Source organism: Sus scrofa, chromosome 6 (assembly GCF_054392235.1).
Source record: "Sus scrofa isolate SSC_HxYL_T2T_F1_AM1 chromosome 6, Sscrofa_HxYL_maternal_Yorkshire_Landrace_v2.0, whole genome shotgun sequence".
Taxonomy (NCBI): Eukaryota; Metazoa; Chordata; class Mammalia; order Artiodactyla; family Suidae; genus Sus; species Sus scrofa.
Genome location: NC_139388.1, coordinates 30,420,164 through 30,443,684, shown reverse-complemented (window position 1 = coordinate 30,443,684; position 23,521 = coordinate 30,420,164). Strand labels below are relative to the sequence as shown.

The 23,521-nt window shown below is 47.9% G+C and overlaps 1 protein-coding gene and 1 long non-coding RNA gene across 4 annotated transcripts in view; one reads left to right on the top strand and one right to left on the bottom strand.

Moving 5' to 3' along the window:
* The window catches only part of LOC146402276 (uncharacterized), a 372,528-nt gene extending 371,622 nt beyond the window's left edge, over positions 1–906 (bottom strand). For all 3 annotated transcript variants that reach the window (XR_014805847.1, XR_014805848.1, XR_014805846.1), the window contains exon 1: positions 641–906. This is a non-coding gene — a long non-coding RNA (uncharacterized LOC146402276). The remainder of the gene's footprint in view (positions 1–640) is intronic.
* Positions 907–1,222: 316 nt separating this feature from the next.
* The window catches only part of SMPD3 (sphingomyelin phosphodiesterase 3), an 87,426-nt gene continuing 65,127 nt past the window's right edge, over positions 1,223–23,521 (top strand). Inside the window, exon 1 of the mRNA XM_005655777.4 lies at positions 1,223–1,383. The gene's annotated coding sequence lies outside the window, so the exon portion shown is untranslated. The remainder of the gene's footprint in view (positions 1,384–23,521) is intronic.

Below are 23,521 nucleotides of genomic sequence, written 5' to 3'. Positions count from 1 at the left end.
AAGGAAAAAAAAAAAATATATATATATATATAATACACTACTATGTGCCGGACACTACAGGTGCTGGACTATAAATATGAATAATATAGACATGGTCCTTGCTATGTGGATTTTACAATCTAGTACAGAAGATAGGCACTCAAACACGCAAACAGAACAGGGGAAGTAAAGGGTGCTGCTCAAACACAAGGTGAGGTACCTCAAACTGAGCCGGGCCTCTGGAAAGACTTCCCTGAGGAGGCTGCGTCTAGGCTGGGGCCTGAAGAGTGTGCGGGGTTAGCTGAGTGGAGGGGGGAGGAACCTATGGGAGAGAACGGGCGCTTGAGGCTTCCCAGCCTCCAAAGTTCAGATCTTGAAGGGCCTTTACATTGATACTGAAAAAAGTGGATTTAATTCTGGAGGCAGTGAGAAGCTGGGCGAAGGGTTTCAAGCAGGAGAGGCACCCCCCTGGCTACGCTGTGAGAGACCCTGCCTGAGGTATGGGGGGTGTCGTGAAGGAGGCCAGAACCCAGGACAGGAAGGCCCAAGGAAAATGACCAAAAGCAAAGCGCTCAATGACAAGATCGAGGCAAAAATAAAGGGATAAAACTCAGAACGTGCCCCTTCCACTCTCATGTCGAAGGTATCCTTCCTCTCTCACCTTTGCTAGGCAAACCAAAGGGGCTTGCTCTCGAATTGCCCTAACACCGCAGAGTGTGGGTGGAGAGACGACTCCATGCCCCTCTTTCCAGATAAGAAAACTGAAGCCCAGCTCCCGGAGTGGGGATCGAGGACAGACAAGAATAGAAACGGCCTCCTAAGAGGCCGCCCGAAATCCTGCACAATCCTTCGAGGGTCCCACGGCCTGCCCCATTTCTCCGTCAGCCACTCCCAACCAGCCGCCTTTGCTATAGAAACAGTCCTCCCGCCCTCCTCAGCGCCTGCGTTTCGTCAATGCACTCTGGGAAATGCAGTCCACCTCTGGTTACCTGCCCGCGACTTGAGCCCACTCTGCGTCCTTAAAGGACTACAGGTTCCAGAAGCCGGCGCGTAAAACTCCGGCGTCTCTGGGGAATGAGGTCCTGCTAGAGAGACAGAGGAACCCGCGGGCGGGGCAGCAGGGAGCCGGGACTGCACCCCCCCAATGGGCGGCCTCCTGGGCGGGGCCCGGGTGGCCATTGGCTACGGAGGCACGGAGGAGGCGGGGTCATCGGAATGAGGCGCGGAGCTGTTCGCCTCTCCAGGTGCTGAGTCCGAGGGAGGCTCCGGTTGCGCGAGCCGAGGTTGCAGGCGCCGCGGTCGCAGCCGCGTACCGCGCCGTCGCCGTCGCGAGAGGCATCGCCTAGAAGCTGGAGCCGTGAAGAGCTCGGAGGAGCTCCTAGACCGCCCTCCAGCCTTTCTGAGGTCGGTGCTTTCAGATTCGCTTTTGTTTTATTGGGGAGGGAATGAATTGAGGCATGAGGGGGCCTGGTGAGTTGATGGGACCTGTCCTCACCGCCCTCAAGACCATTGTCCTGGAGCGCTGCTGACTGTGGCCCCGCGTCTGAGGTCGGAGCAGCTTTGGTTAGTTTTTGTCTTATGGTGAAGGGGGCTCTTGAGCGTGAAGGTAGAGGGCTGGTGACCTGCCCCTCCATCCCTAGTGAGAGGGCGTTAAGAGCTTGGAGCTTCTCTCCTCTAGTGCCTGAAGTCCAGGCTGCCTGGATTATTGAGAATGGGAAAGTGTCTTGAGATGAAAGATTCAGAGGAAGGGGGACTCTTCCCCACAACACCTCGGCTCCTTAAGGTTACAAAGAGTCTGGATGGAATGGATAAAACAGCGGGACGCCTCCTCGTCTGCTCAGAATCTTCTGGGATTATTGAGGAAGGGCTGTTTGGGGATGTCATGAACACCTATCCTAGTACTCATCTCTCTGCTGAAGCCGAGGGCTTCTGAGGAGGGGAAACGGGATGAAGATGGAGACAGAGGACTCTTCCCCTCCCACCTGGACCCGCCTTGGTTATGGGGGGTAGGGGAAAATGAGATGTGAGGGTAAAGGCTGGGAGACCCCTCCCTACTCTGACAGGAGTCGCCGGTACAGGAAAGCACTGACGGGTTCTCAGGGTCCTTTGCGATCTGGGCCCCGCGCCTAAGGTCAGAGTGGCCAGGGGGTGAGGTGTGCAGTGGGGAAAAGTAAGAGGGATTGAGGAACCTCCCTGGCCTCTCCCCTTCCACGCCTTACCACCTTGACCCCCCTCTACCTCGGTCCAGGCCAGGGGCCCTTAGTCGAGACGACCCTCCCCGCCCCACTCCGGAGCCCGTGCTCCTGTACCGCATCGGGGAGCCAGACCCGGATGGGCACGTGCTGGGCGGGACAGGGCTAGTCCCCTCTCGGGCACCCTGAAGCTCCAGGTAGACGCCCACCGCGGCTGTAGACCCTCGGGCTGTTCCGCTCGGCGCAGGGTGCGCCTCAGATCCAGCTACAGACACCTATCTCCCAGCCACGCGGCGGCCGCTCTGAGCGCAGGGCTTTCAAGCTCGGCCCCAGCATCCGAGGGAGGACAAAGCCGCGGTCGCCGCACTGGCGGGCCTGCGCCACCGGCTGGGCGGGGGGCGAGGCCGAGGGAGGGGGGGTTCGGGTGCGGCGCGGGGAGCTTCCGCGGAAGCGTGACAGAAGCCAGGCAGGAGACAAAGCGTGCTCGCTCCTCGCGGGCCCGCGCGAGCGGGGATGGAAAATCCCGAGGGAGGAGGCGGCCGCGCGGGGCAGGGCACTATATACCCCACACCCTTCCCTCCCACCCCACCCCCCCGCCAACTCCCACCCCCGCGGGTCCTGCCTCCGGGTGCTGTGTGTGCAATGGTAACAGGGTCCCGTCTGTGGGGCGTTCAAGACCTGTGACCATGAGGACGTGGACAGGCAAGGGGTTCTGCCTCGCAGAAGGGACCCAAGGTTCGAGGCATGAGTGAGTCAGGGTCCGCAGGATCATCCTGACTAACCCCTCCCAACCCCACCCACTCCATCAGCCATGTTAGGTCAAATTTGGTCGTGTGTGTGTGTGTGTGTGTGTGTGTGTGTGTGTCAGAGTGTAATGTTTGCATGGGCAATGGTGTGGGTCAGAGTTTGAGTGTGAATGTGTATGACTAGGGAGGTGCCAAGGTGTGCTCTAGTGTTCACATGCGTGTCATAGTGAGCTTGTGCATCTGGCTGGCTGTGTGTGAAAAGAATGAAGTACTGTTGGCCTCAGAGGCGGGGAGCAGGGTAGTCACCTTCAACTCTCAAATCACAGTAACGACCTAAAGTCCACTGGATTCCCTCAGGTAAAGATAGCTTCAGGCCATGTGCATGTGGTGCGGCCCAGAAAGTGGGACCGCACAAGTAAGTGGAGCCCTCTTCAGCCCTTTTGGTGCCTTGGGTCTGACCCTAACATCCTCACCAGTGCCCTGCCTTTCCCATCCCTCAGAAACCTTATCCTGCTGCAGTGGGCTGCCTGAGGACCAGAATTCTGTCCCCCACCATCATAGGCTGACAAGTGAGGCTTGGGGAGCTCATAAGCAGAGGGGTTCCTTCTTTGTTTTTTTGTTTGTTTGTTTTTGCCTTTTGGGCTGCACTCGCGGCATATGGAAGTTCCCAGGTTAGGGGCTGAAACAGAGTTACAGCTGTTGGCCCATGCCACAGCCACAGCAATGCTGGATCCAAGCTGTGTCTTTGACCTACACCACAGTTCACAGCAACCCTGGATCCTTAACCCACTGAGCAAGGCCAGGGATTGAACCCTCGTCCTCATGGATACTATTTGGATTGTTTCCACTGTGCCACAACAGGAACTCCAGGAGAGTTCTTACGATATGGGTGCAAGACTGTGTGGCAAGACAACTTTTGTCACTTGGATCTCTATCTGGAAGGGCCATGGGGTTGGAGTTGCAGGTCAGTGACAGGTGGCCTCTCAGTAATACCAGGTGCACTTGTAGAGAGGACACAAATGTGTCACAAAGATATCACTATGGATAGATAACCCTAGAGGATGAGGATAACCCTCTCAAACCTGCCCATTCCCACTAAGTGACCTCCATTTCACAGCACTTTTATGCAAAGGTGCTGTGTGGCTTTGAGATAATCCCCACCTGAGACTCCTTTTCCCATACAACGAGGGGCAGTGGACCTAGAGGAAGAGCAGTTAACAGACAGTAGAGCTACCATCCAGCCCAGCCCTGCCCCAACCAGTCTCTACAAGTATCCACAGCGACCTCTGCTGGGCAGAAGTGAAACCAAGCTGCAATTTGGCAACTAACACTGGCCCAAGGTGTGAAAGCTCAAGGTGGGTGTGGGCATTGTTTGGTGAAAACCACAAACCTTTCTACTTAGTGGCTACCTGCCTGCTTATGGAGTCCTGAGTTGATGTTCTTGTACACAGTTCCTTCAAGTGATGGAACTGACACTGTCCTCATGCATGTGGAAATATTTAAAGAGGACCTAAACGCCTTTGTTCAAGTTTCCATCCAATTAGGGGTGGGCATCAAATTTATTTATGAGAAAAATGCATGAAAAATATTTATCAGGCTCAAGGAGGTTTAAGCATATACCCTGTCTTTTCCTCTCCTTCAATTCCCTTCTCCTTTTTCTTCCTATTCTACTTTTATCCTCCTCTCTTCCTCATAATTAAATCACTAATTTAGATTAGTCAAAAACAAATTTTTCAAACATAAGCTTTCTTCTTCCTTATCAACAATATGGCCCAGGAGTTCCTGTTGTGGCTCAGTGGTTAACAAATCTGACTAGGAACCATGAGGTTGCGGGTGAACCCTGGCCTTGCTCAGCAGGTTAAGGATCCAGCATTGCCATGAGCTGTGGTGTAGGTTGCAGACATGGCTCGGATCCTGCGTTGCTGTGGCTCTGGCGAAAGCTGGCAGCTGCAGCTCTGATTGGACCCCTAGCCTGGGAACCTCCATATGCTGTGGGAAGCAGCCCTAGAAAAGGCAAAAAGACAAAAAAAAGAAAAGAAAAAGAACACAATATGCCCCAGAAAATGCAGATATCAGGAAGCTATTACTAAATGCAAAGAACTGACAAACCCTGGCTCCTTCAGGCCTAATGATGGGAGTAGGGGAGATGGATGCTCAGTCTTAAATGCCCATCAAGTGACAGGTGTCTCCTTTCCTAGAGTTGCTCTAAAAGGATTTCACACAGCCACAAATTCTTTAGAGCTCCCAAAAGGAAAAGAGGTATTTAAATACCTGGTATTGTTCTTACTTTGGCATCAGTGTGATTTGCATTGAACTATGTGACTCAGTATCATAAAGTAAAAATAGGACTTAATCTCTTCCTTGGCTCTTCAGAAGGTGACTGCATGTGTGTGTTGTGTTTTGCACTGGAGAGCGAAAAGCTAAATTATCTCATAAATTGAACTAACCGCTTACCCTGATTAGAAAATGTCACTTAACATTACACTCAGGCAATAACATTATGGGGTTTTTTAATTCATGCATGAATTTCTGTCTTATAAAACCTTTCTTCATTATTACTTTCACTTGAGGTTAATCAAGAATATTTAATCCTTGTACTGAAGCCAAACAAGATATATATCAGAAGATACAGGAAGATGTGGGTGGTATTTCTGTTCTTCTTAGGCTCAAAAAAAAAAAAAATCCTTGGGGTTCACAGGAACAAAGGAAAGGCCGTGAAGATTTGGTAAATCTTAGGGAGTTAAACAGGTTTCCTCTCCTCAAAATTTTCCAGGAGGGCTGGTCATGTTGAAGAACCTTAGCACGCATGCAAATGGCACACATGCTGGGAATGAGACTGCAGCCTTTAGGGTTCCTAAATTCCTATGGCAGCCCCTCTGGAAAAATCTCCCAAGTCCTTCCTGTTCCTCAGGCAGCAGCCTGAGTAGTTGCTAGGGAGTGGAGCTGTCCAAGGTTCTGGAGCACTGGCCTCAGCCCCCCTAATGGAAAGGGAGAATTTGGGGGCATGGAGTAGAAGCAAGCTCTGAAAACACAGCCTCTGTGATGATTTCTGCAAAGCTAGTTACAGAATGAAATAGGAGGGAGTTTCCGTTGTGGCTCAGCAGAAACAAATCTGACTAACATCCATGAGGACACAGGTTCGATCCCTGGCCTTGCTCAGTGGGCTGGGGATCCAGCATTGCTGGGAGCTGTGGTATAGGTTGCAGACACAGCTCAGGTCTGGCGTTGCTGTGGCTGTGGCATAGACCAGTGGCTATAACTCTATTGGACCCCTAGCCTGGGAACCTCCATATGCCACAGGTACAGCCCTAAAATAAAAGACAAAAAAAAAAAAAATGGAAAGGAGAAAACATAGCTGTAGAGGGTCCACTGCATCACTTTGAATGAACCCATCAGCAATTCCTATTTAAAGAATCATAAGCTAATAATTAGAAGAAACCTTTCTGAGTCAGGCTCTTCACATGTAAGAATGTATTTAAACCTCATAGTCCTATGAGGTGGGTGGTGTTGTTATTCCCACTTTCAAGATGAGGAAAGGAAGCTCTGAGAGGAAAAGGGGTTTGCCTGTGGTTATACAGCTCAGAAGGAGCAGAATTTAAGTTCTAACCTGGATCTCAAATTCCTACCACTATTTTTTCCCTACTATTATATTATAGAAAAAATTATAGAGGAAAAATTGAAGTATTGGACTGTCCTCTATGAGATTCCAACTAGATTTTAGAGGAAGAGGATTGGGGACTAACTAAGATTCAGACATAAATCACAGAGTCCTTCCAAATTCAGCAAGGATGTTGCCACATACTTTACATCTTATCCTGACAAAGGGCTTGTTACCTGAGCTTGACTGCCAAAGAAGTGGAAATGGAAGTAGATGACCCTTATGGTCAGTGGCCCAGGGTTTTCTTTCTAGAGTGGAAGAGCTTCACAGGAAGTCAAGCCTGCATGGCAACAAAATATGTTTTAATAATCTTCAAGAATAGAGAGGAAAAAAAAACCCTGAGGACACCGTCATTATTCAACAGAGTACATATAGAGCTTAAAAAAAAAAGGCTTATCTTTATTTGCTAGCATCCTGTTCCAATGCTGAGGACGTTTGGATATTGTTAAGAGGCTCCTTCCACCTATTCCCACTCTCAAGATTCTTCACAGCAAAGCTTCTAATATCAAAATAAAAGTTTTCACTGCTGTGAGCCTCAAGTAATCTCAGGGAAACATCACATTCCTGCCTCATGTCATCACAACCAATGTTCCACCTTCGTATGTGGCTGCAGGAGTTCTGAAGGTAAGCAGATTTGGGCCTTGATGGACTTCAGGCCACAGATATCCTCTGGTCTTCCCAAGCTGGCAGTGCCAACTGCCCCAATCTTACCACATACACAAAGGGCCTATGCCTGAGAACTCCTAGCCATAGGTTTGAGTGCCTAAGGAGAGTAGAGTGAAATAGCTCTCCCTAGACCTCAGTGTGCACAACATCCAGATAGGGGGCCTGGCCTTTTGAAAATCTGCTTCACTTCGTGTTGGATCTCCAATCCATTTTGAGCAATTCCTCCCCCTTCTAGGTTGGAATTTCGCAGGGCTTTGACGTTCGGAGCAAAGGCTGCTATTGCTTTTCCTGAGGGCACTTGGAGGCCAAGGACCGGCTCCGCATCTGGGTCTGCTCTGACTCATACGAGTGCAGACAGATTTGATTGTTTTCTTATTTAGAGTCATTAATAAACTCTCCTCGGCATCAGAACAGCATGTAATAAGAGGGAGGCTATTTGCGGGGGTCTCTAGGCAGCCATGCCTATAGCTGAGCACCATCTCCTTTGCTAACAGGATCAGGAAATGGTTTCTAACCCCAGCTATTGCCCTTCAAAAGGCTTAGATTATCAGGATTTTAGGCTAATATGAGAAAGAAAATGAAAGTGTAATTAATTGCTACAGATGATATAGTTATTCTAGCAAAATTGAGGCCCAGGATTCCCCCAAAGAAGAACTGGATTTTCATTCATTCAACAAACATTTCTTGTGCCTACAGTGTGCCAGGCACAGAGCTGGGCACAAGGAACACAACACCAACATGGGATAAGCCCCATCATACAAAAATTTTGACTGGAAAGAGGAAAGAGCTGCAGAAACCCTGAAAAGGGATGTGCTGTAAGCAGAGTTTCTTAGAAATAAAAAGACACTTAATAATCATAAGCCATCATCTCTTTTTTAACATGAAGAAAGAGGCTGAGGGAGGTTGAGGGTTGCCACTGGTCAAAGGCCCAGTCAGTGGTGAGGATGAGAACCAGGTTTTATAATTTCTAAGGCACGTTCTTGCCACTGTCCTAAACTGCTGCTATGTTTATTAAATTATCCAAAGGGCACATTTTCATTTGATCATAGCCTTTTATGATCCAATCCTAACGCAAAACCTAAATTTAAAGTTGAAATAGAAACAAATAGATGAAATAGGACAAGGAAAATGCCTATTTATATCTGTGTTGTCCATGTAATAACCACAGGCAGCTACTGAGCACTTGAAATACGACTAGTCTGAACTGAGATGTAAGTATAAAATATACACCAGATTTTGATAAATTAGTATAAAAAGAATAAAATAGCTCATTAATAATGTTAATAATGATTACAGGTTAAAATAACATTTGGAATACATTGGGTTAAATAAATATTATTAAAATTAATTTCACTTGTTTCTTTTTACTTAGCTGCTACTGTTATCAGAAGGGGCTCATAAATTCTTATAAGATGGGGCAACCGGAAGAAGAACAAACGATTTTCAGATAAATCAAACAAAAGATTTACTACCAGTTAAAACATGACTGACGGGAGTTCCTGTTGTGGTGCAGCGGAAATGAATCCGAATAGGAACCATGACGTTTCAGGTTCGATCCCTGGCCTTGATCAGTGGGTTAAGGATCCGGTGTTGCCATGAGCTGTGGTGTAGATTGCAGACATGGCTCAGATCCTGCATTACTGTGGCTAATGTGTAGGCAGGCAGATGTAGCTCTGATTAGACCCCTAGCCTGGGAACCTCCATATGCCATGGGTGCAGCCCTAAAAAGCAAAAAAATAAAAAATAAAAAAATAAAACATGATTGAAAACACTTGCAAGTATAAGCAAATGAATTACGTTGATGTGGCCCCAATTTTCTTGCAGATGAGGATACTGAGAAAGAGTTCAAGCCATTTACATAAGCATATGATGAATAAACAAATTAGCTAACTGAATTATGCACAGGTCTTGACCTCTGCTAATAAGTTGAAGAAGAGGATGATTAGAGGGTGCTTATAACAGATGACCCAAGAACTCTAAGTCTCTTGGACTCCAAGGTTCCTCAGGGAAATGGGAGCCTTGTGCTCTAGGAGAAAGATGTTGCACAGGAGTCAGACATACACAAAGTCAGAGCCACTCTGCCACCCGTTGGCCTTGATCAAGATACTGAGTCTTGAGCACTCAAAACATGGTGGCTATGATCAAATGAGATTTCAGGTGTTCTTTAATAGAAAAAAAAAAAATCAACAGTCTTTGCTACTTTTTTTTTTTGTTTTTTCTAGGGCCGCTCCAGCAGCATATGGAGGTTCCCAGGCTAGGGGTCTAATCAGAGCCGTAGCCACCAGCCTACGCCAGAGCCACAGCAACACTGGATCCAAGCCGCATCTGCAATCTACACCACAGCTCACGGCAACACCAGGTCCTTAACCCACTGAGCAAGGCCAGGGATCAAACCCACAACCTCATGGTTCTTAGATTCGTTAACCACTGTGCCACGAAGGGAACTCCTCTTTTCTACAGTTCTACTGCCCCCATTCCTCATCTTTGCTTGGTCCCTGAAGAAGTTTAAAGGACAGTTTCACATGATTAAGTGTGTCTACACCAAAATGTAGGGTCTCAGCCACTTTGGACACACCTCACCATCTTTCATGTTCCCCTGTCTCATTAACAAATGTACAGTTCTTTCCCTGGGACGATGAGGCAAGCAGCAAAATGGACATTGTTCTCTCATGTCTATCCTGAAATTCTGACATTCTGATGTTGGTGTTTACAGCACTTTACATACAGCTTTACTTTAAAAATAAAGCGACATAAGTTCAGAAACCACAGTCACTGGAGAACGTGGCCATGGAGCCTTCACTGCACAGCTCTGAGGGAGCACATTGTTGCTATCCTTGACCATCGCTTTTCCAAAAGTTTGCCTCTGGATCAAAGAAATACATGTTAAGCTCAGCGAAGACATGTTAACAGAGCATGTTGGAACCAAACTCCTTTCTAGTCCCACAGGAAGGACAGAGATCCCTGGGAGTGTTTTGGAAGGAAACATGGTCAGATATCCTGGGTCAAAGTGTGGTGGGCGGATTGAAGTGGAGGAAGAGCCTGGAGGTGGGCTCACCCCTAGTTCTCTTGAGAGGCCCTTGACTTCCAGGGACTTAAATGCCAGGGTCGGGTTCTTTGGAATAGAATCTGGTTTTGAAATGAATTTTTCCCATCCCTTTACTCTTTTGTTCACTCAACAGACACTGAAGGGTGCATAGCAGGGGTGGGGGCATTTTGAGAAACCTGGCTCTGGAGGAGCCCAGAGTCTGGCTGGGGAGAGGAGTGATGCCCACATGATGGGTGAACCAAGGAACCAGGGCTGAAGTAACCATAGGAGGCCTAATAGCATGGGTTGGCTACGGCAGTGGAAAAGCGGTGGGTCCCAACCAGACAGACCTGACTGAATCTTTGCTTCATCACCAAATGTGTGACCTTGGGCAAGTGCTTTAACCTTTCTGAGCCTCATTTTCTTTATATGGGGCAATAAAATGTACTTTTCCTAGGCTGTTATGGCCTTACATGGCAACATATAAAGAAAATTCTTAGGACGATAGTAACCCTCCTTCAGGCATTGTGGTCAGCCCTTTACATGCATAACAAAGCTGCCATTATTATCCCTGGTTTATAGCTGAGGAAAGTAATACTCAGGAACTTCAAGTAACTTGCCCAGGGTCACACAGGCAGTAGGAGGTATGCGGTCTGACTGCAGAACCTGCTCTTAACCATGGTGATTGCTGCCTCCCTGGTTCAAGGTCAGCAGGAATCCAATAACTTATTTTGAAGGAGGGCGAGGTAATTTGTGGGTCAGCTTGTGGAGAGATTTTCTGCTTGATCTTCAAGGGTGGGTACCATCTGGAGAGGCTCTGAAGGGTAGGGTGGGGAGGGAAGGCAGAGAAAAGCTGTGACCAAATGAACAGGGCTGGCTATGCCAGTGATGTATTTATTCCAGGGCCCCCGAAATAGAGAATAGAGTTTCAGTAGGAAATAGATTTTTGGAAAGAAGGATTGAGAAAATCTTTGGGTAACAAAGGTTAGCTGACAAAAGTTTATAGGCAAAGAAAGAGACATGAAATCTGAAACTACCAATCTGGGGCATCTCACTGAATGTGGGCATTTTATTGCAGTATGGACCATGCTCATCAAATATGCCCAAAGCCAGAGCTTGTGGAGGGTGTGGCCAGTTAGCTCCACCATCCAGCATTCCTCCCAGTGCTCTTTGCCCTTTAGAGAACATGCATGGACTTTTCTCTTATTTGGTCTTCACAAAAGCTCTAGGCAGTAGAAGGTGGTAGGTCTGCTACAATTGCTGTCTGTGTCAAGCAGCATGAGCTGCCAGGAGGCACAGATGCCAGGCACAGCTGCAGTGCCCCAATTCAGGCAAAAGGCTTAGGAGGGTTTTTTCTGTGAGAGAGGAGGCAGAAGTCTTGCCCCCTGGGCTGAGACCTTTTCTCTGTACTCTGGGAGGCAGGCAGTGTTATCTTTGGTCCATGATTCTAGAGTGACACCCCCAAGTGGCTGCCTCCTAGAGTGGCCGCTGTGAGGGCCCGAGTCGGGGGTCACTGCAAATCCCATAGCCCTTTCTGGATGCTGCACCTGTCAATCAGTGGCTCCCTCCTGTGCAGAGAGCTTGTCTCACAAAAGGGGATTTTTCTGGACTTGCCATCTCAAATTCGTTCTGCCTATTTCTCTGCAAACTGTAGGAACTGGAAGCCGAACCCCATTCTCCTTAGGCTGATTAGAGGGAAAATCTGTCTTTTCTAATGGCTGCAGTTGCTGCTGACCACCAGATTTCTCTCCATGGCTACGCTTCTAATAACAATGCAAAACAAAGGCAGGAAGGGAGAGAGATACAGATGCAGCACCTGCAGTTCTGTGAAGGATGTGAGGCAGTGGGGGAGGTAACTTTCACAGCCATGAGAGAGTCTTTTGATGAGTAAAGGGGGAATTTTGATGTGCAAGATGACAGAAGATGAAAGAGATCATGATGCTGTACTGTGTCTTCTTTGGAAAGTCCTATTAGGGTTCCAGATGCCCTCCATAGTTCTGGAGGGATAAATTCACAGGTTGGTGAAGCCATGCAGACTTTGACAAGTTGTCTAGGGAAAAGTCCATAATGATTATAAACATAAGACTAATGAGAAATGACAAACATTTGGTAATGGAATGTTCAGGGTTCATCTGGTCACTGACCCTAGTAATGATTAATGTGTGTCCACGCACACTGAATGCAGCACAGTGGAATGGTGACTTCCGAAGAATAAGACCAAATTGAGAAATCAGAATAAAGGTGTGGATGCTTAGAACGATTGGGCCTCACAAAGTAGAGCTGTGGTGATTTCAGAGCAGTTTACCAGCCAGGTCTCATTTACCTGATCATTTTGACACCAAGGCTCTGACACACCAATTCTTAGACATTCCCAGAACAGCATCTGCCACCTACTCTGTGCTGAGCCCTGAGCCAGGCATTGGAGAGATGGGGGTGAATGAGACCTAAGGCCCTGTCCTTAGGGGGCTAGCCAATCTAAAATAGACCATGGAGTACAGAATAGGAAATGTGAAAATGAACATGACCACTTCGTGATGTTTCCTTATAGATGCTGCCTCACCTGTAGCCCAGCAGGTGAGCCAAACAGGGATCTTATAAACACCGCTAATCTCGTCTCAAATCTGAGCAGCTATGACTCCAGCTCTGGAATCTGGGGTAGCAGAGTGAGGGCAAAGGAGGCAGAGGCTGGTATATTTCAGAAACCTGATGCATTCACTCAGTGAAAATGTTTTTCCTCCACAAAAGCTTGAAAGACCCACTTTCGAGACCCTTTGCCTGCAATTAGAGCATGCTGCTACAAGGGGCACTATGAAGCAGTGTGGCCCAAGCAGCCATACTCCCCACAGGCACGTATGCTAAGACAAGCCTAGTTTTTCAGATATTAACCTTCAGAAGAACAACATTTTTAATTAATTGATCATAGAAAGATTGCACATTTAATAGGACCAAGCCACCGTAACCTATTTACAGTGAGTGGAGAGCTGTGAATTCATCAACATTCATTAACAAAATTCATGTATGCCTAACTGTATAAAAAGAACTGCACAAAGTCCCTGCTCTTAGGTACTCACTGCTGTGAGAAAGACAAACAGAGGCAGGTAATTCCAGTGCCGCCAGATAAATGGTATGATGGAGGGATGAGCAGGGAGCACTGAAAACACGGAAGAGGAATGACTAACTCTGACAGGGAGCACCCCTCCCTTCCTCCCTCTCTCTCATGTGTTAGGTTTGGACCTTAATCCCTGAGGCAAAGGGTTGACACCAACTCATAGAAGAAGAAAAACAAATGGGTCAAATATTTTGAAACACTGGGAGGAACTGGAATCAGCCCACTGAATGAACGTGGACGCCTCGCCTACATCTCTGGACCTCAGTGTTCTCGCCTGGTGCTCCAGGGCTTGACAGTAGCCACCATGATCATGTGGGCCTGTAGATTAGAGTGTTGACCTTGACTCCAATGGCTGGGCCTGGCTTTGTCCCAGCCCCTGCTTATCTGGACTCTGATGATACTACCTCTCGATTCTGGCTAAATGTTCCAAGGCTTCCCAGAGGATCTGGTCCTAAAGGAACTTGGTGTTGGTGAGGTGTCAGTTTTTGGTGTCTGGTGGAAATGGTCTCGCTCTCCTGAGTAGCTATTTGGCTCATCACCCTCCTTGGAAGACCAAAAGCCAGGCTGGCCCTGTCAAAGCTCTGATCACTGCATGCACTGCCCCGTATCACCAGCCAGTCTTTAACCTGTGGCCACTCTTAGGAAAGCATTGCCCTGTCAGGCAGAGGATCACTGGTGGCAGGTGGCCCCACCCTGCCTTTCCCACGCCCCAGCTCTCTCCTGCCTGTGGGTGTGACGTTGGCCTCCCACCTCTGTCTTAGGGAGTCCAAAGGAGCAACTATCTTGCATACATGAAAAAAAAAAAAAAAAGCCAGAGTATTTACATTTAAACAAGTCACTTAAAGCTGTTAATTGCCTTGTGGAGAGTTTTAATATACAATTCATGGTAAAGAAACCTGGTTAAGAGAGTAAATAAATGGAGGCCCCAAGAAAGCCCTCAATGAAATTCCATTTACAAGCCTTTTTGTTTGTTTGTTTGTTTTAGGGCCACACCTGCTGCATATGGAAGTTCCCAGGGTAGGCGTGGAATTGGAGCTACAGCTGCTAGCCTACACCACAGCCACAGCAACTCGGGACCCAAGCCACGTCTGCATTCCTAGTCAGATTCGTTTCTGCTGCACCACGATGGGAACTCCGCATTTATAAGTCTTAAAAAGCATATTTTAGGGAGTTCCCGCTGTGGTGCAGCAGAAACAAATCCGACTAGTATCCATGAGGATGAGGGTTCAATCCCTGGCCTTACTCAGTGGGCTGCAAATCCGGCGTAGATCACAGACGCGGCACAGATCCCACTTTGCTGTGGCTGTGGCATAGGCCAGCAGCTGCAGCTCCGATTTGACTCCTAGCCTGGGAACTTCCATACGCAGCAGCTGTGGCCCTGAAAAAAAGCTTATTTAAAAATAATTCATGGACTTCCCTTTGCGGCGCAGAGGAAATGAATCTGACTGGCATCCATGAGGATGTGGGTTCTATCCCTGGCCTGGCTCTGTGGGTTGGGGATCCGGCTTTGCCATGAGCTGTGGTATAGTTTGCAGGCTCGGCTTGGATCCTGAGTTGCTGTGGCTGTGGCTGTAGTATAGGCTGGCAGCTGTAGCTCCAATTCGACCCCTAGCCTAGGAGCTTCCATATGCCACTGGTGTGGCCCTAAAAAGCAAAAAAAAAAAAATAGTTCACATGCCCAGAATTTCACACCCTTAGACTCTCAGACCCTGAACTGCCTGTCTAGACCGGAACCAGGACCCTGCCAGCTCAGGTCCCACCCACCCCACCCACACCCCCTCACTCTGGTCCCTCAGCCCTGGGAGCCTCTCTCAGCAGAGAGTTCATTCCTGTCAGCTGGGACCAGGTCTGCTCAGGTCACTTTTCTCAACCAAGGGCCCCCAGGCACTTCCTGCTGGGGCTTCCCTGGGCAGCACTGCCAGACACACACCCCCTCTGGCTATAGAGCCTGGACCACCCCTCCCCGTCTTGCAAGAACACAGGGCCCTTCCTCCAGGGAGAGTCCCTCAGCGGTCCTGCTCCATATGCCCAACTTCCTTCCCAGAATAAGCAAACAGAGGGAAAAAAAATCGACAAAGGGCCTTTAAAACCATTCTGCAGAGGATGTCACCTCCAGGAGATGAGCAGGGCTAGGCTGAGATAAGCAGAGCTGCTTACAAACAGACCCGAGACAAATTAAAACATTCATTGAAGGCAACAGAATGCAGATCAGTGGAGTGAGAAACAAGATGTCTCCCTTCCAAATCACTGCAGAAGGTAAAAGAAATCATCAGCTGTGGCTCAAAAGTCAGAACAGAAAGGAGATGCAGAAAACACTAAACAAGATGACAAGGGACAATACATGTAAGCATTTGCCATTCCCTTGTTAGAAGACAATGGTTCCTGCATTAAATTAATGCAAGAGCCTCACCTAAAATAAAACGACTCCAGGGTAGGCAAAGCTATACCAGGTAAATGCAAACAAAAGAGAACACGTGAGTGGCCATGTCAGACAAAGCACAGTTTAAGGGAATAAGCAGCGTCAAGCAGGATAAAAAGGGTAATTTTATATTCATAGGCACAATTGTGAAAGCATAAATGTTCTGAACATTTGTACTTAGTATTTTAGCATCAAAATACTTGAGGCAAAACCCGTTACCATTAAAAATACAAGATGAAGACAGTTGTGGGCATAAATTTACATACGATTCTCAGTACCTGACATCAAGTAGCCAAAATGTATATAACAGAAAGGAGTAATATCATGAAGACGATTGAATTAAAAGGCAGGTGCTGAACTTTGTACCAGCCTAAAGGATTTTTTTTTGTCATGTTTTAAAAGTCCAATCATAGATTGATGCTTCTAGTATGTTAAATTGTGTACAAATGTATATATACAGTATAATTATCATTGCCATTTTAAAAGCTCTAAACCACTGAAAACCCACTGAAAGCCACTGAAAGAAAACACACCAAAACGTTAACATTTGATGTTTAGAAAGGGTGGAAATTAAACATTTAACATTTTTCTTTCCACTTTTTCCTCAATGTTCTTTAATGATCATGTAATATTCTATGACTAAGAAGAAGATAACTGGAAAAAAGAGTTAAGACTTATCGCCATAGCATAAGATTTATAATTTCCAAGATCTGGGTAAAATTTAACAAACTAGAGCAGCGAGCAGTAATCCTAGCAGGTTCCACCCAACCCGGGCCTCCTGGCTTCAGCAGGCCCTCCTGGTCACTTCCTCCTTGAAACCTCTGCTTCTCTGCCTTGGGACACTGTGTTCTCCCAACTCGGTTCCCACCCCTTCTACTGTGCCTTTCAACCCTTCCACCTGCACTAGCAGCTCAAGGGTGGTTGTCTTGAGACAGATTCTGGCCTTTCCCCCTCTGCCCATACCCCTGGTGACCTCACCTACTCTTGTAGAGGGCTCTATAAGCCAAGGATTCCTGGATTCATCTCTAGCTCCAAGTTCATCACAAAGTATCAAGGGCGTACATGAGCCTGCAGACTGGCCACCATCCCATACAGGGGTGGCAGGCACAGTGGACATGCCTTCAGAGCAAACTGTCACTGAATCCTCTCTGAAGACATGGTGATGAGGCACAGGGATTGAGTGTGACACAGGGGGTAGGTAGGGGGTGGCCCAAGGGGTGGTGAAGAAAGCATTTTATCAACCTGTCAGATGCAGAAGAAGGTTCCTGTGAAAGAATCAGAATAAATCACCACCTTGAACAAGGACCTCTCCAGGCCATTTAGAAACAAAACCTGTGGCTCTTGGGAGTTCCCGTCATGGCGCAGCAGAAATGAATCTGACTAGGAATCATGAGTCTGTGGGCTCAATCCCTGATCCCTGGCCTCAATTAGTGGGTTAAGGATTCAGCATTGCGGTGAGCAGTGGTGTAGGTTGCAGACGCAGCTCGGATCTGGCATTGCCGTGGCTCTGGCATAGGCCAGAGGCTACAGATCCAATTCAACCCCTAGCCTGAGAACCTCCACGTGCCATGGGTGCGGCCTTAAAAAGACAAAAAACAAAAAAAAAAAAACAAAAAAACCTCTTGCTCTGATTTATGGGACTATGAATTACGGTTGTAGCGATAATCAAGAAAAGCAACAAAGTCAAATTTAAAAAACCAAGCCCCAAGTTCCCATCATGGCTCAGAAGAAACAAATCTGACTAGTATCCATGAGGATACAGGTTCGATCCCTGGCCTTGCTCAGTGGGTTAAGGATCCAGCATTGCCATCAGCTGTGGTGTAAGTTGCAGACGTTGCTTGGCTCCTGTGTTGCTGTGGTTCTGGCAGAGGCCGGCAGCTACAGCACCAATTCGACCCCTAGTGGAAACCTCCATATGCCTCAGTCCAGCCCTAAAAAGAAAATAAATCAATAAAATTTTTAAAAAGTAAAAAATAAAAAAGCAGGCCCAGCCCTCTCTGGCCCTTGGACTGCTCATCCACGGTGCCTCAAATTCTCTTCTGCTTTCCACACATATCCAGCCACTGGTTCAGTGCACAGACCCTGGGACACCACTGAGATTTACTGGTCAGTGGTTTCTGGTTTGGTCTCCTGACTTTTCAGGGGCAAGTCGAAAGTCTATAAATACCCTAAGTCTTTAATCTACTAGCAAAAAAGAGTGAGGATGAGATCAGGTGGTTAGCTTACTGATGTGGTCTGTTAATTTAAAGATACAGTTTCTTTTGAAAATGACCAAAATAAACTGAAGTACTAATTTTAAACATAACATGCTTATCAATTTCAGCTCTAAGTACATACTCTCATTGGAAAGTAAAGAAAGTAAATTACTTTAAGAGAGCTTTCTAAAATTATTCCATATAATTTCGCTTGCATTCCTAGGTCTAGATTGCTAGCCAGTTACTGTTTTATTTTGGAAGGCAAAGATACGTGAGTCCCCTCTTTAGAAAAAGGATTTCATGAAATGCGATGCAGCTACCTGGTTTTGGAGAAGAGATACGGAGAAATCACCTCCAGTGAGTTATTTAACTTTTCTAATTCACAAACTCTTCTTAATCATGAAGAGAATCATCCCTACCATAAAATACTGCTGTAAAGAAAATGATGTTTCCTTATACGAAGTGCCTAGAACAAGAGACTGTCTTGAAGCAGGAGCTCAGTAAACATAGCAGGTTATTATTCTTCGCCTATCAGGGGTTTCCAGCCTCCCCGCCCCAGCCCAGCTGAGTGATGGATGGGAGTCCCAGTTTTCCCACAGGTTCCACAGGTACAGCTCTAGCACCACATCCTTTCTCCTCCCACTTTAGAAACATCAGAAGGCACAGAACTGAAATGGAAGTGATGATAGGAAAATCCCCTAGAATCCCTGCTTGTTTTCTTTTTGTTTTTTGTTTTGTACATTAGTGCCAAGCTTTATTACTTTATCATCAGTAATAAATGAAAGGAGATCCAGCAATGTCTAAAAGAAAAGGCCCAATTTATGAGAGCTAGTTTCTTGGAACCAGGCATATCATAACTTCCCTGGGGACCAGAAATCCTAACATCTCCTACCACGTGCAAGACCTGGGGGCCTGTCTCCCTATCCCAGTCAGATCTCAACCACTGGGTAGTGAGGGCCACATTTTCTTACTCCCCCTCCTTGCTTTTAACTGACAGTTAATAAATGTTTCATGAATAAATGCATCTGAAATCTGGTCCCACTTTTGCACCTCCCTGCACTGGGACTGGCAAATATGTGCAGCAATACTGTGCACAGGAGGCAAATGATTAAATAATGCATGTCTATCCACTTGTCACGACATTCTGCAGCCATTGGAAATGATGCTATCAAAGACTCAAAGGACACACAGAGATGCATCTGACATTAATTGAATAAATAGACCATAAAGAGAATGTCCAGTTCCAGCTATCACACACATGGTCCCGGATCGAAGGGGAAAACCTAACAGAATTTGTTGCTATGCAAGGGGCACGATTCCACATGATGTATTTCCAGATCCTCTTCTATATTGTTTGGTTTTCACAATGAGCGGGGAGCGGGGTGATGAGGGAAAAGGCCCCTGAGATTGGAAATTAGCCCAGGGCTTCCACATAGGCATGTGGCCAAACTCAGTGTGTGAACTCAAAAAGAAGACTGAGGAGCTGGACCGGGGACAGGATGGGTAAGCCAGAGTCCATTCAGGAATAAAATGTGGACTTGACCCAAAATAGCTGTCATGCTCAGCCTCAGAGTCTGAATTAATCCTCCTCTTAGTTTACTGACGACTATGAAATTGATTCTCACCACAGAATCACAACCCATGGCCCTGGCACTGCGGCCAATAAAAAGTGTGACTGGGAGGCAGTAAAAAACATCTGCTCCAAAGATTTGCAAAGGGCCACTGCCGTGGGCTTAGGTGTTCATCCCGGAAAATGTCCCTGTGCCTTCCTGGAAAGAAAGTGAAAAAAGGAGAGAAAAGAAAGGGACGGACGGGAGGTGGGCTTTATGTTGGGGGCTGGCATGGGGGCTGGGACGGCAGCTTCTGGGCTGTCGCGTGAAAGCTGAACTGGAGTGTTGCCTCCTCAAGGAAGCCTGGCCCCACTTTAAGCTCTCTTCGTCACTGCAGACCCCAAACGTACTCCCCTAAGATGCAACCCACTGCAGGGTCCAGGAGGTTTCCTCCCTTGGTCCTCAAGTTCTTCATTTGGAAAAGAACTGGGAAGGGCATGGCCCAAAGGGTTGGTAGAGACCCACTGCTGACAAGGATGACCAGGGCAAGCCTGTGGCAGCCGCAGATTACACAGCCACTATCTTTCTCAGCTGGGCTGCAACTGATCAGGCTCCACCACAGGCCAGAAAGGAAGAGCCCATCACATGGCCCCAAGCCAACCCTTTCTCCTGACCCAAGCTTTTGCTGAGAGCAGCAACAACCATTCTCCAGGAATCAGTGTTATAGCCTTGAGGACCAGCATCCCCCAGACACTGGGAGCCTCCCCAGGAGATCCAGCCCAGCCCCGAGACTGCCAGGACAGTCACGGTAGGTACTCTGTCCCCGAACCATACTCAAGCACAGGGCACTAACCTGCTACATGCAGCTCTGATTGGTGCCCAGCTCTGGCAGTTCCTACTACACTGACCCTCCTCACAAAAGCACAGAGTCTGGGAAGCAGAGTGATTGGACTGAGCCCACCGTTTCCAGTAGGAATGCCGACGGGCCTTGACTTTGCCACATGGGAGCCCAGATCACCATTAATGCTGCCCTCCGCTTCCATATAGCCTACCCTCAGGGCACCTGGTGGGCCAGGACCACCTTCAGATCCATAACCCTGCAGTGACCAAGATCCCATGGGGCAGCCAAGTTTGATTACATCATGAGAAGCCCCTGGCTCGGGCAGGCTAGCCTGTTCTGGTCACCACTGTCCACTGGGATTTTTGTGGTAACTGTTGTTTCCAGCATCAAAAATCTGACTGATCATGACCTCCTCTGGGCTATGTGTACACAGCACAGGGGCTACCCGTGTCCTTGTACGACTCTCTCTGGCCCCAAGTCTAGGCTGGGGAGAAGAGGGAGGTCTCTAGGCTATGGGAGATTTCAGGGACTGTGTCTTACAAACTTCCCAAGGGCACCCTTCCTTCTCCTTCCACCATCAGAACAGAAAAGAGTCAGAGGTCCCAAGACTCAGCATCACTTCCCAGGAGGGCCGTGGCTAGTTCATCTATCTGCCTCCTGCCCTTTCTAGTCCAGACTCAAGACAGTGTGAGGACAGAGGGTAAATCCACCCCAGCCTTTGGAAGCCCAGGGCAGGATGCCTCTCTGAAGCAAGGTGTCCAGGCCCTTCCGTTGTTGCACCTGCTGCCCCCAAATCTGCAGGCTGTGGGGGGAGTGGCCTGAGGGGTACATTCACTTTGCAAACCAGAGTCTGTGTGGCTGTCCTGTTCAGAGTGTTGCCACCGATGGCCTTGTCCGGGATTGGTCCTGAGCCTTTCTGATCACAAGCAGTTTATTGCCTTCAGCTTCCTATTATCTTTCTCCATGGCCAAATCTCCTCAGGCATGGCTCACAAAAGCAAAAGGGCTTTTGAGCTAGAAAATCATGGGCCGTTAGCCTTTGTAAGAGGAGTCAAGTGAGTTTGTCTCCACGGTGATGTTTCTTTCTCAGCTCCCAGGATGAGGCACAGGCTGTTCAGATGCCCCAAAGCAAACAAAGGAAAAGGATATAGACAGGGGGGGACACAGCTCACAGGAAGTCTAGGGCATGCGGCAGAGGGACAGGAAGGTGCTTCCCTCCAGGGCAGAGCCCTTAACTGGCGCTGAGAAACCTTCTTTCCTTCACATTTATGAGGCTTTAGCTCAGATGACAAGGGACTGGGTCCTCAGATGAACCCATATTCTACCTGCCTTCGCTTTCCAAGCCCCTGCCTCCTCCCTTTCTCTGATTTAATGTCTCAGCTCCTACATCTAGAGGAGCTCCTACATCTAGAGGAGCCTCCAAAGGCCTCCAATGAGGCCCGAGCTCAGAGCGCATCAGCTTGGGCCCCGGTCATTTTCAATTCCCTGGTCTGTTCCTATGGCCCAAATGCAAGAGGTATACAGATCCTGACCCAGAATCATCCTGTTGGTTTCTCCCTGTAGCCCTACGTACAGTCTTAGTCCAGCACAGGAGCCACCAGCATATGGCTATTTAAATCGATTTAAATTAAAAATTCAGTTTCTCAGCCGCAATAGCCACATTTCAAATTCCCTACGGGCATGTGTGGCTAGCGGCTACCATTACAGATGGCCCTGATACGAAACATTTCCATCACTGCAGAAAGTTCTAGTGGACAGTGCTGCCCAGGGCTTCAAGATATTTTAGGGGCCCAAGTCTTTGACTGAAAGCTTTCCCTATTTTCCCCAGCTCTTCCTTGCCATCTGCAAGTTTGTTGACCAGAGCAAGAGGAGATCATCTTTGCTGGAATCAGACAAACCAAAGTTTCCGTGATTGAAACTTGAGAGCTGAGTGACCCTAGGAGGCTTCAGCCTCTGCACCTCCTATATGGGAAAAATCATCTCGACCAAAGTGGATTGACGGAAGGCAGAAGTGAGCCTTAAGTGCCTGGCAGAGAGAAGCGGTCCATAGCGGTAGTTATGGTTATTAATCAAGTGTCGAACAGCACAGGGCTGAGGCCTGAGTCTGTCTGAGGGATTTAAATCCTCGAACACGATCAGGACTGGGAAATGAGTGCAATGACAGGAAGTCACGAGGAGTGTGGATCTGTCCCTCGGCCTCTGGGGGGTATTTCTATTTCGGGTGCTATTTCCTCACTGTATTGATTTTAAATCAATTGTTAAGAGCTTTTCATTGTTTCACAGTTTTCTGAAGCCTATCTCTCCCCCAGATGTTCAGTACCTGTCACTGTAAAATCCCATCAATGAGTCACTTCTGTAAGAGCCAAAGGGTCATGGTGAGCCGCAGGGCGAGGTGGGGGTCAGCTCGAGGTCGCCATGGGGAATCCCAGAGGAACTTCTTGGAATGGTCATGAACCAGTTATCAGGATGGCCTTGGCCAGCCAGCTCACTACTCTTTGCTCTGCTTCCAGTGCCCAGTCCCCGTAATGAATGGGGTTGTCATAGACCAAATGAGGTAATTGAATCAACATTCATTTCCTGGTGGGTGTACCTGTGTCTGGCACCCCGGGACCTGGTTCTGCATGGAATCTTGGTAGACGCTCAGCAAACATGTTGGCTGGATGGTCGATCATAGAAAAATCCTGTTTAGAACCATTGCTTCGTACTTTGCAAAAAATGGGATAGGGGAGTTCCCGTCGTGGCGCAGTGGTTAACGAATCCGACTAGGAACCATGAGGTTGCAGGTTCGGTCCCTGCCCTTGCTCAGTGGGTTAACGATCCGGCGTTGCCGTGAGCTGTGGTGTAGGTTGCAGACGCGGCTCGGATCCCTCGTTGCTGTGGCTCTGGCGTAGGCTGGTGGCTACAGCTCCGATTCGACCCCTAGCCTGGGAACCTCCATATGCCGCGGGAGCGGCCCAAGAAATAGCAAAAAGACAAAATAAATAAATAAAATGAGCATAAACAAGAATTTTTAAAAAAAAATGGGATAGGACTGTTAATAGTACAATAGATAAGATAGTCTAAAATAGAGCCTCTATTTTATTTTTACCTTCATTCTATTCTCTGATGTTTATTTTCCTTAGAAAAATCCAGTCAGAATCAG